General features: G+C 45.1%; 1 pseudogene; it reads left to right on the top strand.

The window, feature by feature from the left end:
- LOC147913611 (ER degradation-enhancing alpha-mannosidase-like protein 1 pseudogene) overlaps positions 1-14,076 on the top strand; it is a 178,007-nt pseudogene extending 163,931 nt beyond the window's left edge.
- The last annotated feature ends 213 nt before the right edge of the window (positions 14,077-14,289 follow it).

Below are 14,289 nucleotides of genomic sequence, written 5' to 3'. Positions count from 1 at the left end.
CATACACACATAGTCATACATCCCCTCTGCCCATATGGAGCAACTCTCATCTGCCATTCATTCACTCTCTTCCTGTCCCTGTTTCTCTTCCTTCCTTAACATAGACCCAGACCTGTGCAATGACCAAACTTAGAATCCTCTTTCTGAATGCCTTGCTTTCTCTCTGTCTCTAGATGTAGATATACATACATTCACACATGCATCTATCTTGCCTTCTTCCTGCTTGCAGAGCCTCCTTCACACACCTGTGGGAAGGCAGCCCTTGCGTTCCTGCCCCACTTTGCTCCAGAGTGGAGCTTCGGTCATTCTTTCCTCAATGTAGCTGTTCCCTTGGCGGGCAATGCATGGTGGTGACTTCCATCAGCCTCTTTCGAAGATGTCACCATAATTGATGGCAGTAACAGATGGCCCCGGCTTCTCTCCTTAGTGGGAAAGGGTGCACAACAGCATGGCAACAGCCGTGTGCAGTGGAGCAAGGACCCCTACAACTGAGCTCAGCAGAGTAGGGTTCTAGTTCTGCTCCCAGCCTCTCCTGGCTGTATGTCCCCTGGCCAGCTGCTTTCCCCCGAGGACCTGAGTCTCTTCATTCTGCAACTTGAGAGTGGTACAGGATTCGTTCTTCATACACACCAATGGCCAATTGCTTATCATTTTTCACTTGCTCTATTGACTGAGAAAATCTTAGTCAATGAGCTTCTTACAGAAAATCAATACCTCTCTGAGTTCAAGAAGCAAGAAATCAAGGACAAAGGGCACAAATTGTGCATGCCTTGTCCTTGAATTATCCATCCATCCATCCATCCAACCAACCATTCTTCCATCCATCCATCCATCCATCCATCCATTCATCCAACCATCTCTTTCTATCTCCACTTCCATCATCCTAGTCAAAGCCAACATCATCTCCATCCCACACTACTGCAATGTCTTTCCATCTGGTCCCCTGCCTCCATTCTTGCTCACCCTTCCTGCAATCTATTCTCCACCTAGCAGCCCTAGTGATCTTTTAAAAATATACACTGATTCATGTCACTCCTTCTCTAAAACCCTCCAGTGACATCCCATTGTTCTTAGGATAAAATTCAAACTCTTTACCTAACTTGAGGTTCTGAGGGATCTGTCCTTTCCCTCCCTATGTGACTCTCCTTAGACCCAATCCCTCTGTCCCACTATGCTTTAGATACTTGAGCATTCTTTCAGTTCCTTTAACACAGCAACACCCCTCTCACCTAAATGTTTCCATTGCCACATAGATTTCTGTTTCCCATGAGCAACATGGTCTTGTTGGACATCTACAATGACAATGCTTGATTAACTAAGCCAGAGTTGACCACAGTCCCTGGGATGGCCTAATAGGCCATGTCACAGCTGGGTAACATTCTTAATTCTGATCATGCATAAATCCTTACTATTTTCTCCTTTCATTGAACCAAGTTAATAAACTTCTGTCTGACATAATTCATTTATATTATGACACTGTTTGATTCGAATTCAAGTCTCACTAAATATTTTTGGGCTCAGAGCTCAGTAGACCAGATCTATTTATAGGATGTGACATTGAGTAGAACTTCCTAATATAAACAATGATGTGCTTCTGTAACTAGTCTCCAAGAAGGACAGCAGGGTCTTCTATATGAAAGGCAACCGGCTTTTCTTCTAAGAGTGGTAAATTTGGCCTTGACCTGGCCAAAGGCAGGGGCTTGAACCGTATGTCTTCAAAATGCATCTCCTGCACTCGTTGATTTCAGAATTTCATTGCAAATTCTCAGCCGCATGCTGGGCTTTTCGTATCATTGCCTCGGATGTAACAAGTGTTCTCAACTTCCCCTCATCTTATTAAAATGCTGTTCCTGCAAAGTGATGGGTGATTTTTAGTCCATCCATGTCGGGATTTAGTGCAGCATGCAAACAGCTGAGCTGATGTCAACTTCTGAACCATGAGCAGCCGTATGCACCCAACATCCACTGCCCCCATCTTGCAAGGGCTTCCCTTATCCAGGTTTGATGGCTGAGGGCTGGGGGGACACTCTGCCTCTCTGGCTTTTGGGAATGAGGTAAACAAGAAGGTCAGAGGTGGCTGAAGGGAGGCAGAGGGGAAAGATTCTCTCCTGGTTCTCTCCATCATATGGAAAAAGAATAAGACTGGAAGTTAGGACCCTGGGTCCTACCTGCAGTTTTGCCCCTCCCTCCCTGGATGATATTAGCCAAGTCACTTTCTGTCTGTGTGCTTCATTTGGATCCCAGTTTCCTCATTTATGAGAAGACAAGTTACATGGGTAGTTCTGAGTCTATCGTACTAAAGTGGAGATCAAGTTCTCTAGGCTAAGACCTGCTGATTGCCCAACCCAGAGGCTATGACAATTCTGACAGTTGATTTCTCCATATACGTATACATATATACATATATGTATATGTATATGTAATTTTTTAAAAAGTATAACTCAGAAAGGGACAGAATTGGTCTCTCTAAAATATTGTCTGTAGGATGTTAGGATTTAAAAAACATTTTTAAAAACTGGTTTATTTCCATCCTCTCTCCGTCTTTCCCTCCCTCCCCTCCCCTCTCCCTCTATCTCTTTCCTGTCCTCTTTCCTTCCTACTTCTTTTTTTTTTCTTTTCTTCTCTTTCTCTCTTTCCCTCTTCCTTTTCTCATTCCTTTCTCATTTTCTTCTTTTCTCTTCTTGTTATTTGATAACTATGAGTCAGACTCATTGTTCTCCTGGAATCTACTTGCTTTAGACACCTCAGTATTATCAGGAGGTTGGAGAATATCACTCCCCGTTAAGGTTCTCCAGGGAAAGAGAATGTGTGTGTGTGTGTGTGTGTGTGTGTGTGTGTGTGTGTGTGTGTGTACGTCTAGGTATACGTAAAGGAAGTGGCTCAGAGGATGGTAGGGGCTGGCAACCTGAAGTCTGTATGGAAGGCCAGCAGGCTAGAGCTCAGGCAGGAGCTGATGTCGCTCTCTTGAGGCAGAATTTCTTCTCTAGGAAACCTCGATTTTTGCTCTTAAAACCTTCAAATGAAATCCACCCATATGATCGAGGATAATCTCTTTTACTTAAAGTCAATTGATTGTAAGTGTTAATCACATTTGTAAAATAACTTCACAGCAACATCTAGATTAGTGTTTGATTAAATAACTGGGTACTGTAGGCTAGCCAAGTTGACAAACAAAACTAACCATCACAGCGTCCAACCACTGGGGGTGTCTAAGATATCCAGGCCTTTTCATTAAAATTCTGTAGGTTCACCGTGACATGGCACTTCATCCTCCTTTCTGTCCAGGACAAGGGACTGGAAGACAGCGGCTGCAGCTCAGGGAAACTCAAGAAGCCTTTGAGGGGACCAGCAATGTAGCGACTCTGTAAGAGCAACCCTGGAGAGTGGAGGGCGGCTGAGGACGGACACACAGCCCTGTCCCTCACATTGGGTTTTGGGGCCAGCAGGGCAGAGGCTGCTGCAAAGGGAGTCTTTTCTTCCTAAGCCAAATTCCTGTTGAAACTCCAGGTTTGCCAGCAAGAAGGCAAAAGATGGTGCTCATTGTTTGAAATAAGGATGACACAGGAGAACAGAGATGCCATGTGTTTCAAGAGGGCACTTCATCATCATAAGCATTACAATCAGAGAAAATGGATAGCCTCAGATTTGGGCAGGCTGAGAACTCAACAGGGAGAGTTCAAGAGGAGGACTGGTTGGGAAGAAGGCTCTATAGCCATGAGGCAGCCCATCTCTACTTCATGGTAATAGCAGTAGTGGTAGTGATGGTAGTACAGTGGTCACAGGAGTAGTAATAGCTAACACTTGTTCATCTTATACTATGTGCTAACACTTTTTAAGTGCTTTATACATATCAACTCATTTGATCTTTGCAGTAGTGTTATGAGGAAGTTACTATTATCATCCACATTTGATGTATGGGGAAACTGAAGCACAGGGAGGTTAAATAACTTGCTAAGTGTCACACAACTAGCAAGTGGCAGAGCCAGGACTCAAACTCAGGAAGTCAGACTCCAGACTCTGTGCTTATAACCACCATACTATACTGCAGGATGACAGGATCCGAGAGGTAGGGCAAATTCGGAACTGGCTCTGGCAGGAGACTGCACTCAACAAATATTTTTGAACAGTAATTATGTTCCAGGTGTTTTTATAGGCACTAGCAATCTAATGGTGAACAGGATGTGGCAATGGAGTCCAGTCATAATGGGTGAAAGATGGCAACTGGAGGATCTAGTAGGTTCTTCAAGCTTCTTTGTTATTAGCAGTATACAGATCTAAGTAAATCTGGATATCTTGGCAGTACGTACATAGATCTAAGTAAATCTGCATGTCCCTAAAATAAGAAGCTTGGAGAACAAAAGAAGTCATTTTCTTTTGTGAAACTCAAGAAATATGGGATAATGTGTTCAAGGTCCATCCATGTTGTTGTAAATGCCTGCCATTTGCAACAATATGGATGGACCTTGAGGGTATTATGCTAAATGAGATAAGTCAAACAGAGAAAGACAAATACTGTATGATCTCACTTATATGTAGAATCTAAAAAAGTCAGTCCCATAAAAAAACAGAGTAAAATGGTGGTTACCAGGGCATGGGGGATGGGGGTTAAGATTGATGGTGTTTAAGGGTACAAACTTGTAATGAGTAGTAAGTAAGCCATAGAGATCTAAAGCACAGTATAATGGATATAGTCAATAATACTGTGCTCTAATGTTGTGATGTGATAAATTCTGCTTCAGTGGCAATCATGTTACAATATATAAATGTATCAAAGTAACATGCTATACACCTTAAATTTACAAATTGTAACGTCAAATTTATTAAAATTAAATAAATAAAAAGGTAAAAAAATAAATACAACTAAAGGAATTAAAAAAAGGAAATATGGGAGACTTGGTCATTTGTAGCTCATTGGTTTGATATTGCTATTCACAAGGATGATGTTATAACTTGGTGTCTGAAGAATGAACTCCAGAGCCAAAATTCCAGAGTCAATCCAGGCTCTGATGCTTACTAGCTATGTGACATCAGGCAGGCTGTTTAAACATTGTGTGCCTCAGTTCTCTCGTCCGCAAAACAAGGATAATAATAGAAAACCTCCCTCCTGGGATTATGAGTATTTAATGTGTCAATATTTGTAAAGTACTTAGAATTGGACCTGGTAGATTATAAATGCTGTAAGGGGGCTAGGAAAATAAATTCTGTCCTTTATTTCAGTATGTTGAAAACCAAGTGGATCATCTCTTTATAAATAACAATTTTCTTTTTGTCTTCCCTACCTCCACAAGTGACACCACCTTTGCTCCAGTCTTTCAGGTACCCATGGAACCCATGCCAAGCATCTCCCAGCCCTGTCCTGGTGGGGTTTTGATGAGACAGAGTTGTGGAAATCCAGTTCTCGGGTGACACCCTCAAATTCCCCAAGACTCACCTCTGAAATGAATCAACTTCTTTCCACCACTTGCATACTGAAAATGTTCAATGGCTCCTTATCAACAACTCTTCAGTTTAGCATTTTACATCCGTTATGGTCTAGCTACCTGTTCAGCCTCCTGTCTCTCACCTTTTTGAGAGGTTCCCAAAGTTCTAATCTTCCCGAGCTACGTAATTCCTCCCTTAGACTCCAGGCCTTTGCTTACATTATCTTTTATATCTAGGATGCATCCTCTTCTCTCTCTATCTGACCAAGTGTACTCCTTCCTTCAAGGGCCAACATGCTGTCATCTCCAATATGAAGCCTTCCCTGATTTGCCACCCATGGCAGTGGCTTGTTCCGTCCTCTGAACCTCCAGGGTGAGACGTTTGCATTGCTTTCAGTAAAGATCATGTCTGCCTTTGACTCTGGTTGTCAGGAAGATGGCAGGTCACAGGGTTAATGCAGAGATTCTGGAGTCAGCATGTCCTGGCTTTATCCTCTCACTTTTATACTTGCTAGGGTTGCAACCATGGATAAGTCTCAGCTTCAAGCCTCAGCTTTGCCTATCCACACAACAGCAATAATAGCGCCTGCCCCTTAGGACCTCTCAACTGGTCCCCTGTTTCTACTCCTGTCCCCGCAGTGCATTCCCCACACTGCGGCCACACTAACTCTTTGAAAACTTAAACCAGAATGCTACTCCTCTGCTTTGAAATCCTCTAAAAAATTTCCATTGTCCTCAGAATTAAATCCAAAATCCTTCCCTTGGCCTATAAGACTTCTCTGATCTCATTCCCACTATCCTCCCTCTCTCTCTACTTCAGCCTGCTGGCTTCTTGGCTGTCTTCCTTGGACAGTCCAAAGACACCTCAGGGCCTTTTCACTTGCTGTGTCCTCAACCTGGAAGGTTCTTCCCCCAGATATCCCTAGCCTTCACTCTTTTATTTCATTCAATCACTGGAGTGGCATTCCCAGACGTACTCCCCATAAAATGGCACTCCTATTCCTCTCCACTATGCATTTTAAGTTATTACCTCCAGAAATATTATATACTTCTTTGTCTATTTCCTGTATATCTTCCTCCTCAGCACCACCATAGGGTATACAAACTCCGTGAAGGTAGAAGACCATGGTGTTGCTCACTATTTTATTCCAGGCACCGGAAACAAAAAGTTCTTGGCACATACTGGGCACTTGAGTAATAATTATTAAATGAATGAGTGAGGCGTAACGCAGTGCCAGGCTCCAGGTAGGCACCCAGTGTGCCTGTTATTGCACTCTTACTCTTGGAGCTCACATCTGTCTTCCCCGCTGGAATGTGAACTCTTCAAGGGCAGAGGCTGTGTCTTTTTCATCTCTATATCCCCCACAGAACCTAGCACAGAGCAGGAGCCAACCCATGCATGTTAATGTCAAAGACCTCTGCAGACATCAGAGGGCAAAACCAAAAATATAGAGCAAAAGCAGCCCCTTGCCTGAGTGTGCAGGCACGTGTTGGATTGGGAACACTTCATCACCCTGTTATCTCTGGCAGCAGGGACACAGAGCCCTGACAGAATGGAGACAGAAGAGCTCCAAGGACTGGCGCTGGGTCCGGGCCACCCCCAGGGGGCTGCACACCTCCAGGAGGAGCACACTTAGGAGCATCCTTAGTTCTCGCCCCCGCCTGCCTCCTGGCCTTCCAGCGCTTCCTCCAGGAGTTCTGCCTCCCGACACTCAGCCCCTCCCTCCTTCTCTGTCCCTGGAGGAGCAGAGACACAAACTCCTTCCTACGTAACATCAGTCACTCTCCAGGAGAGAGCTGTGACAAGATCCCATCTCAGCAGTGCCTGGGGAATCCGGCACCTGGGGAGCCATGTGTATTTTCTCCCCACTCTTTGTCGTGCTGTGAATGTTATTAAAATGCCCTATTTATCAGAGTGAACAACAATCCCAGCTTAAGCCAAACAATATATAGGATTTAAAATACAGGCTGTGAATTTAATTTCCACAGGAGCAGTGGTGAACAAGTAAAGAGGTAATTTATGATTCTCCTGAGGGAAAGCAGATGCAAGCCAGACACTCAGAGGTGGGTCTTGCCTCTCCTCCTGCCCCACTCAGACCCTCCCTCCCACGCCTCTGCTGCTCCCTGTTGTCCTTGGAGCAATGCAGTTCTCTGAGTACAGCGGAAGTGCAGAGCCCAGCTGGTGGTGCTGTTGCTGGGAGGGGGGTGATCTTGCCAGCTCCAAACACCTGGAACATCCCCAGGTGTGTTTACCTAAAGAGAGAGGGAGCATCACGTAATAGGTAAGTTTAGGGATGGTGGTTTAAAAAGAAAATTAAAAGATGGGTAATGTTTGTTCCCTAAACCTGGCATCCATGCAACTGAACTGAGCAGAACTCTGCATGATAATAACGGCTCACCTTAATGATTATTTGCTACGGATCATGTGTCAGGCTCTGTTCTTAGGGCTTCTCTTGTGTGACTGCATTTAATCCTCACAACAGCCCTAAGGCAGGTACTGCTCTTATTCTCCTTTTATAGAGAAGAAAACTGAGGCTCAGAGAGGTTAGGGACTTACTCAAGGCCACACAGCCTATACGTGGGAGGTGGACTGGAATGCAGGCTGTCTGGTCATCCAGACCCCATGTTGGAGGAGAGTACTGGACCCTGCCGCTGCTGTAAATCTCACCTTGCGCTGTAGTTTCTTACAATGCTCAGAATAGTGATAACAATAACTAATATTCATTGGCACTAAGCAGGTGTGCACTGAGCACTTCTAGTGTGTTGCCTCATTTATTCCTCACAACAACTTCAGGAGGTAAGTTCTGTTATGATCCCCATATTTCAGATACAAATACTGAGGATCAGGAATGTGCAGGGACGTGCTCAGCAGCGTGTGGCCAATAAGGGGTGGAACCAGAAGGCGAACTCCAGAGGCCACGCTCCTAAGGTTACAGTCTGCACCCTCACGTTCACTTCAGACACGAGAAGAGACTCTAATGCGAGAGCCTGAGCTTGTTGCTTTAACGTGGTTCCAGAGTTTCTCCAAGATGTAGCAATGCGTTAGGAGGCACGTGGAAGAACCGTCTTAGTTTTCCCAAGTATGTATTGTTTTTCCTGTGTATTCAGGGAAGAGACGTAGGCTCAGTCAGTCCCGCACTAGGTGTGTGAACATGTGCAGATCACTTATTTTCTCCAAGCTGCAGCCTCTTCAGTTTCACCTGTGAAATGGGAGAATAAGACCTACCATGTATAGGTGTCTGAACAAGTGCCTGAGGCATAAGAGGCCCTCTGAGCGTGGGAAAGAAGACAGGACCCAGGGAGGAAGGAAGGAAATAAGGGAGGTGGGAAGGAAGGGAGGGACAGAAGGAAGAAGAGAGGAGGGAAGGGAGAGAAGGAAGAAGAGAGAGGAGGGAGGCAGAAAGGGAGGAAGGGAGGGACGAGGAGGAGAAGGAGGGAAGGAAGGAAAGTTGGACCACAAGCCGACGTTTAAAAATATCTCTAAAGCCTTGGGCCGGCCCCGTGGCTTAGCGGTTAAGTGCGAGCACTCCGCTGCTGGCGGCCCGGGTTCAGATCCCGGGCGCGCACTGACGCACTGCTTCTCCCGCCATGCTGAGGCCGCGTCCCACATACAGCAACTAGAAGGATGTGCAGCTATGACATACAACTATCTACTGGGGTTTTGGGGGGAAAATAAATAAATAAAATAAAATTATTAAAAATATATATATATCTCTAAAGCCTTAACAACCCTTTAACTGGCACTTTCTCTGTACCAGGCACTGTTGGAAGTGTATGTATGTCTTCCAATCCTCATGATGACCCTATGGTGTAGCCAACATTCCCTCTGTCTTGCAGATGAAGAAACCGAGGCACAGAGAGGATTGCTCTGCTAGTAGCTGGCAGAGCCGAGGCATGAGCCCAGGCCGTCCGTGCCTTTAGCCTGCAGCTGCTGCATTGAGGGGAAGGAGTCAGGGGAGCGGGTGGCCTTCGCCCACACAGAGGCTGATTCTGTTCCCTCGTGGTGGCTGGGCTGGCCCACCCACTCCACACTGGGCACTTTGTAGGCACCTTCGATCAATTTCGCCACGTTAGGATCTTCCTCATCTGTGAGCCCGGCATGAAGAAAAGGATGAAACAATAGTCAGGTACCAACTATTACCTATGCGCTGTGCTGGGCTCTGGCCTTACCCTCCTCCACACAGACTATCCCCAAGTGTGGTCCACGTACCACTGAGGTAGCATGTGGAGGAATTATTCAGTTTTTAACATTATCTACTCTTTTAATGTGTGTTAGAAAGGGACAATGGTATTGAGATTTGCAGGATGCTCTTAATTAGGTCATGGATAAATAAAATTCAGATTGAAAACAGAAGGAAGTCAATTTAAAGGGGAAAAATTAAGCAAACTGTAATTAAGCAAACTGGAGGAACAATTAGATGAAGGCAAAACAAGGCTGATAGAAGTTTAGGAAACTGTGTTGTTTCATCTAATTCTGTCTATAACCCTGAATATGAACCAGTTATTCCCATTTTATAGATGAGGAACAACAAGGTTTAAATCAAACAGCTTGCCCGAGGTCTCAAAGCTTGAAATCAGCAAAGTAGTGCTTTTACCAACGCAGGGTTCTCTTTCCACTATTTCAAGGGTTCGTTCCTCCTGTTACACTTGACCTTGAGATCCAGAGTGGACCCACCCCCCCATCCCTGACTTCCCTTTCTGCCAAGGTATTCATCGAAATCTAGAGGAGTCTCTAAAGCCAGTGGAAGTGTATTTATTTAAATTGTCAAGATAAATTAACTTTTAGAGCCCCATTGGGGAAGTCCTGCAAGTCTGGGCTGTGGGTTGGGAGCCATGAATATGCAAGTGCACGTAGCCATTGAATTAGGCGTCTGCAAACATATTTGGAGGCAGCTGCTCATTTAATAATCTGGGACAACCACAGGAATAGACAACTGGTTGCTCTGGCCCATTTGTGTGTGTAAAGTGATAATTTTATAACACAACTGCAGCAATTAGATTTCCCCAGACAAAGCCAGGGGAACACCATTTGGGAGTGATCCTGGGTGTTGTCAGCTGAAGAATACTGCAGCCTCACCCCAGCTGTCAGACATAGCAACCTGTTTTCTGTGGATGCAGCCTTGGGAGGTAGTGGGGAGTGTTGCCCCAGGAGTCAGACAGACTCAGGTTTGATCTCAGCATTGTTACCTATGAGCTATGTAACCCCTAGCTGATCACTTGATCTCTCCAAAACTCAGTTCATTCATCTGTGAATGGGATACCATTGGTACCTTCCTTTAATGGGTGGTTATGAGGATTAAACGTGATCATGCATCTAAAGCTTTTAGAGGGCCGGCCCCGTGGCTTAGCGGTTAAGTGCGTGCGCTCCGCTACTGGTGGCCCAGGTTCGGATCCTGGGTGTGCACCGATGCACTGCTTCTCTGGCCATGCTGAGGCCGCATCCCACATACAGCAACTAGAAGGATGTGCAACTATGACATACAACTATCTACTGGGGCTTTGGGGGAGAAAAAAAAAGGAGGAGGATTGGCAATAGATGTTAGCTCAGAGCCGGTCTTCCTCAGCAAAAAGAAGAGGATTAGCATGGATGTTAGCTCAGGGCTGATCTTCCTCACAAAAATAAATAAATAAATAAATAAATAAATAAATAAAAATAATTAAAAATAAATAAATAAATAAAGCTTTTAGAACCCTGTCTGGTACAATGGTTCTCAAACTTCTCTGCACATCAGAATCACTGAGGATCTTCTAAAAATTTATCGACGTTTGGACCCCACCTCTAGAGATTCTAATTGGAGCATAAACATTAGAATCTTTTAAAACACTGCAGGTGATTCCAATGTATTGTCAAGTCACTGTTCAAGTACAAAAGAGTTGCTTGATGGACAGAAGCCAGAGCTATTGTTTCCTCCTTATTATACCTGCACTCATGGGGCAATGCAAAACTCCTTTCTCACTTATAAGGGGCTTGAGATCCATCAGCAGTTCAACCTTGGTCCTCACCCTGACCTCACCAAAGTTCGCTCTTCTTAGAAGGGGAGGAAAGTAGGATGTGGTCCAGTGGGGGAAGCATGGCTTTGAGGAGAACTGGGTGATCATGGGTTATTACCTCCATTTTCTAAAATTGGAGGCTTTTAAGTATTCACTAAAAGTACTATATAGACAGGATTGCTAAGACTATGGTGAGTAGACACTGGAGAAAGCAGTGTTCAAGCAAGACCATGAAACACAGAGACCAAGTGGTCAAAGTATGTTTTCCGTTAAAATGCTCGCCTGCCCTCCCCACCACCCTCTGATACTGTTGAAGCAGTTACCCTGACCCTGATCCCCTTCCAACAGTCCTCACTCTACACTGTAACTTGTTCCTCCTGGAGGAGTGTGAGGCATGAACCTAACCCTGGCCATCTATGTGAGACACAAGCAGCAGCTTCCTTGTCTAACTATCTGTGGCCTTGGTTCTAGTTTTCTGCTCGTCCTACTGCATTTCCTTGCTAGGACTGAAATCCATCCCAAATCCCGGCCTTCTTGACTGAGTCGTTCACCCAAGTCCAGGCCTCATCTTCTCCTATTTCTGACATTCTCCTTTTCACCTGGGCTAGAACACTCTGTTCCAAGTCATGGACACACTTTGGTGGAAAAACCAAGAGTCATTCTCAGCTCTCTTTTTGCTGGCAGAACCCACTTCTCATTTTAGAGAACAAAATGTCAGAGACTCATTCTCCCAGACTTCCTTGCAGGTAGTGGTGGCCGTGTAGCCCAGTGCTGGCCAAAGCAAGATTGACAAAAAATCTTCTGGGGGGCTTTGGAAAAAGATGCCTCTTTCTGATAAAATGAGAGAAATAGATGAGGACAGCCCTGTGATCCTGCCTTTGGTCCTGATCTTGAATGCTGTCATGTAAGGATATGGTACTTGGAAATTGTGGCGAAGACTGCAGTGCTCCCTAATATCTGAGTTTGCTTCTGCTCACATAACACACCCAAACTACATTTTCCAACCTCCTTTGGAAAAGGACATTCTAGATCATCAACAGAAGTAATGTTCTCCACTTCCAGGCTTGGCACATCCCATTATGATTGTTGCTCTTTCATTATCTCTCCACTGGCTGGAGACAACTCTGAGGACTTAGAGGAAAGCAGAGCCATGAGATGGAAGGAGCCTGTGCCCTTGAGTGACAGAAAGGAAAAGAGCTCTCTCCCCAACTTTCTGCCACCAACCCTCATTGGAATATGATGTACAAGGGAGAAATATTCTCTTTCTGAGAATAACTTTTCTTGCCTCCAAAATTTTAGAGTTGTTTGTTACAGCAACTACAGTACCCTAAGTAGTAGAAAATAGCTATCGTCATTTTGCCACCATGTGGGAGAGAATCTGACTCGCTGAGAATGACAGACTGGAAGATAGAAGGAACTTGTGATCTGATAAATTCTCCGAACTGCTATACCAACCTGAAGACTCCTGCCTCCAGACTTCTGTTTTATAAGGTAATAATAAGCCTTCCTGATCCCCAGCCATGCTCCTATGGGACTAGACAAGGTCCGGAGGTGGGCCTAGCCAGCTGGACTTGGGGGCTTGGGGGTGAGGGACTATAGGCCAGTTGCTGACACCTCACACAGGAGTTTACTAAAGAGAAAGTGAGCAGGGCTTTGCTGTAGTTTGGGGATGTGATGGTCAGTGAGGGGAGGTCCCCTTTCTTGAAAATAATGCCATGGAGCCCAACCAACCTCACATTGGTGATCCTTCGTCCTGGGACTAGTGCTCATTAGGCACAGCCCTACAGATGTTGTGGTTCACCTTTAGGCTGGGACCCAATATAGGCTCTACCAGCACCTTCCCCTCAACTTGGTTTCCATTTGTTGCCTCCTTGGTGCTCCCAGGCCAACAGAGGAGGGAGAGGGGTTCAGCCACTCTCAAAGCTGTAGCACCCTAGCCATAGGGCTATAGATGATGGTCTCAACCCCACTGTTGAGGTCTAACAGTTGAGGTTCACGTCTGAACCTCAGTAATGTTCTAGGAAACTATTTGTTGACTCTTGTTAATGCATTGGGTACACTTGCAGTAATGGGAAATTAATGTGAGTTCCAGAAAGCAGATCAACACAGCTTTATTTCATAAAGAACCAGCCTTTCAAGTCTTTGAAGCCATCATAAGGGTCCTGGTGAGTCTCCTGTCTGACTATAAAATAGTAGTAGACTCCAAGAAGCCCATTGGTGATACGACAGTTAAGGATTAAGGAAATGAATTATTGCACAAGGCTGATGCCCTGGCCATGTTACAACTCCCTGCCTTTTAAAACACTGAGAAAGGAATCCTGTATTTTCTGATGTACAGACAGCAATAGTGCACAGCAGGAGCTGGTTCCTTATTGGTGGATTTTAGGATTCTTAGCTGATGAGTAGAGGAGCCTACATGGACATGGAGACCAAATGAGCAGTGAAAGCACTTTGGAACCTCTGGAGCAATGATACATGATTTTTAAGGAATGCTGTGAACATCCGGTTGGGCTATTGGGTTGGAAATCACAGATGCTGGACTGGATTACTTCTAAGAATATCTCTTGAGATCTTCCTCTTTGAAGAAGAAGAAGACCTACAAATTTTAGTGCTACTGCTATGGACTGCTTTGTGTGCCCCTAAAATTTACATGTTGAAGCCCTAACTCCCAATGTGACTGTATTGGATGATAGGGGCTTTAAGGTTAAATGAGGTCATAAGGTGGGGCCCTGATTCCAGAGGATTAGTGTCCTTGTAAGAAGAGACACTAGAGAGCTTGCTCTCTCTCTCTCTCTCTCTCTCTCTCTTTTTCTTGCTCTCTCTCTCTCTGCTATGTGAGGACACAGCAAGAAGGCAGCCATCTCTAAGCCAGGAAGAG

This window comes from Ceratotherium simum, chromosome 26 (genome assembly GCF_057802395.1).
Source record: "Ceratotherium simum simum isolate JZ-2026a chromosome 26, ASM5780239v1, whole genome shotgun sequence".
Classification (NCBI taxonomy): domain Eukaryota; kingdom Metazoa; phylum Chordata; class Mammalia; order Perissodactyla; family Rhinocerotidae; genus Ceratotherium; species Ceratotherium simum.
Note: the sequence above shows the minus strand (reverse complement) of the source record. Positions and strands in the feature narration are given on the sequence as shown.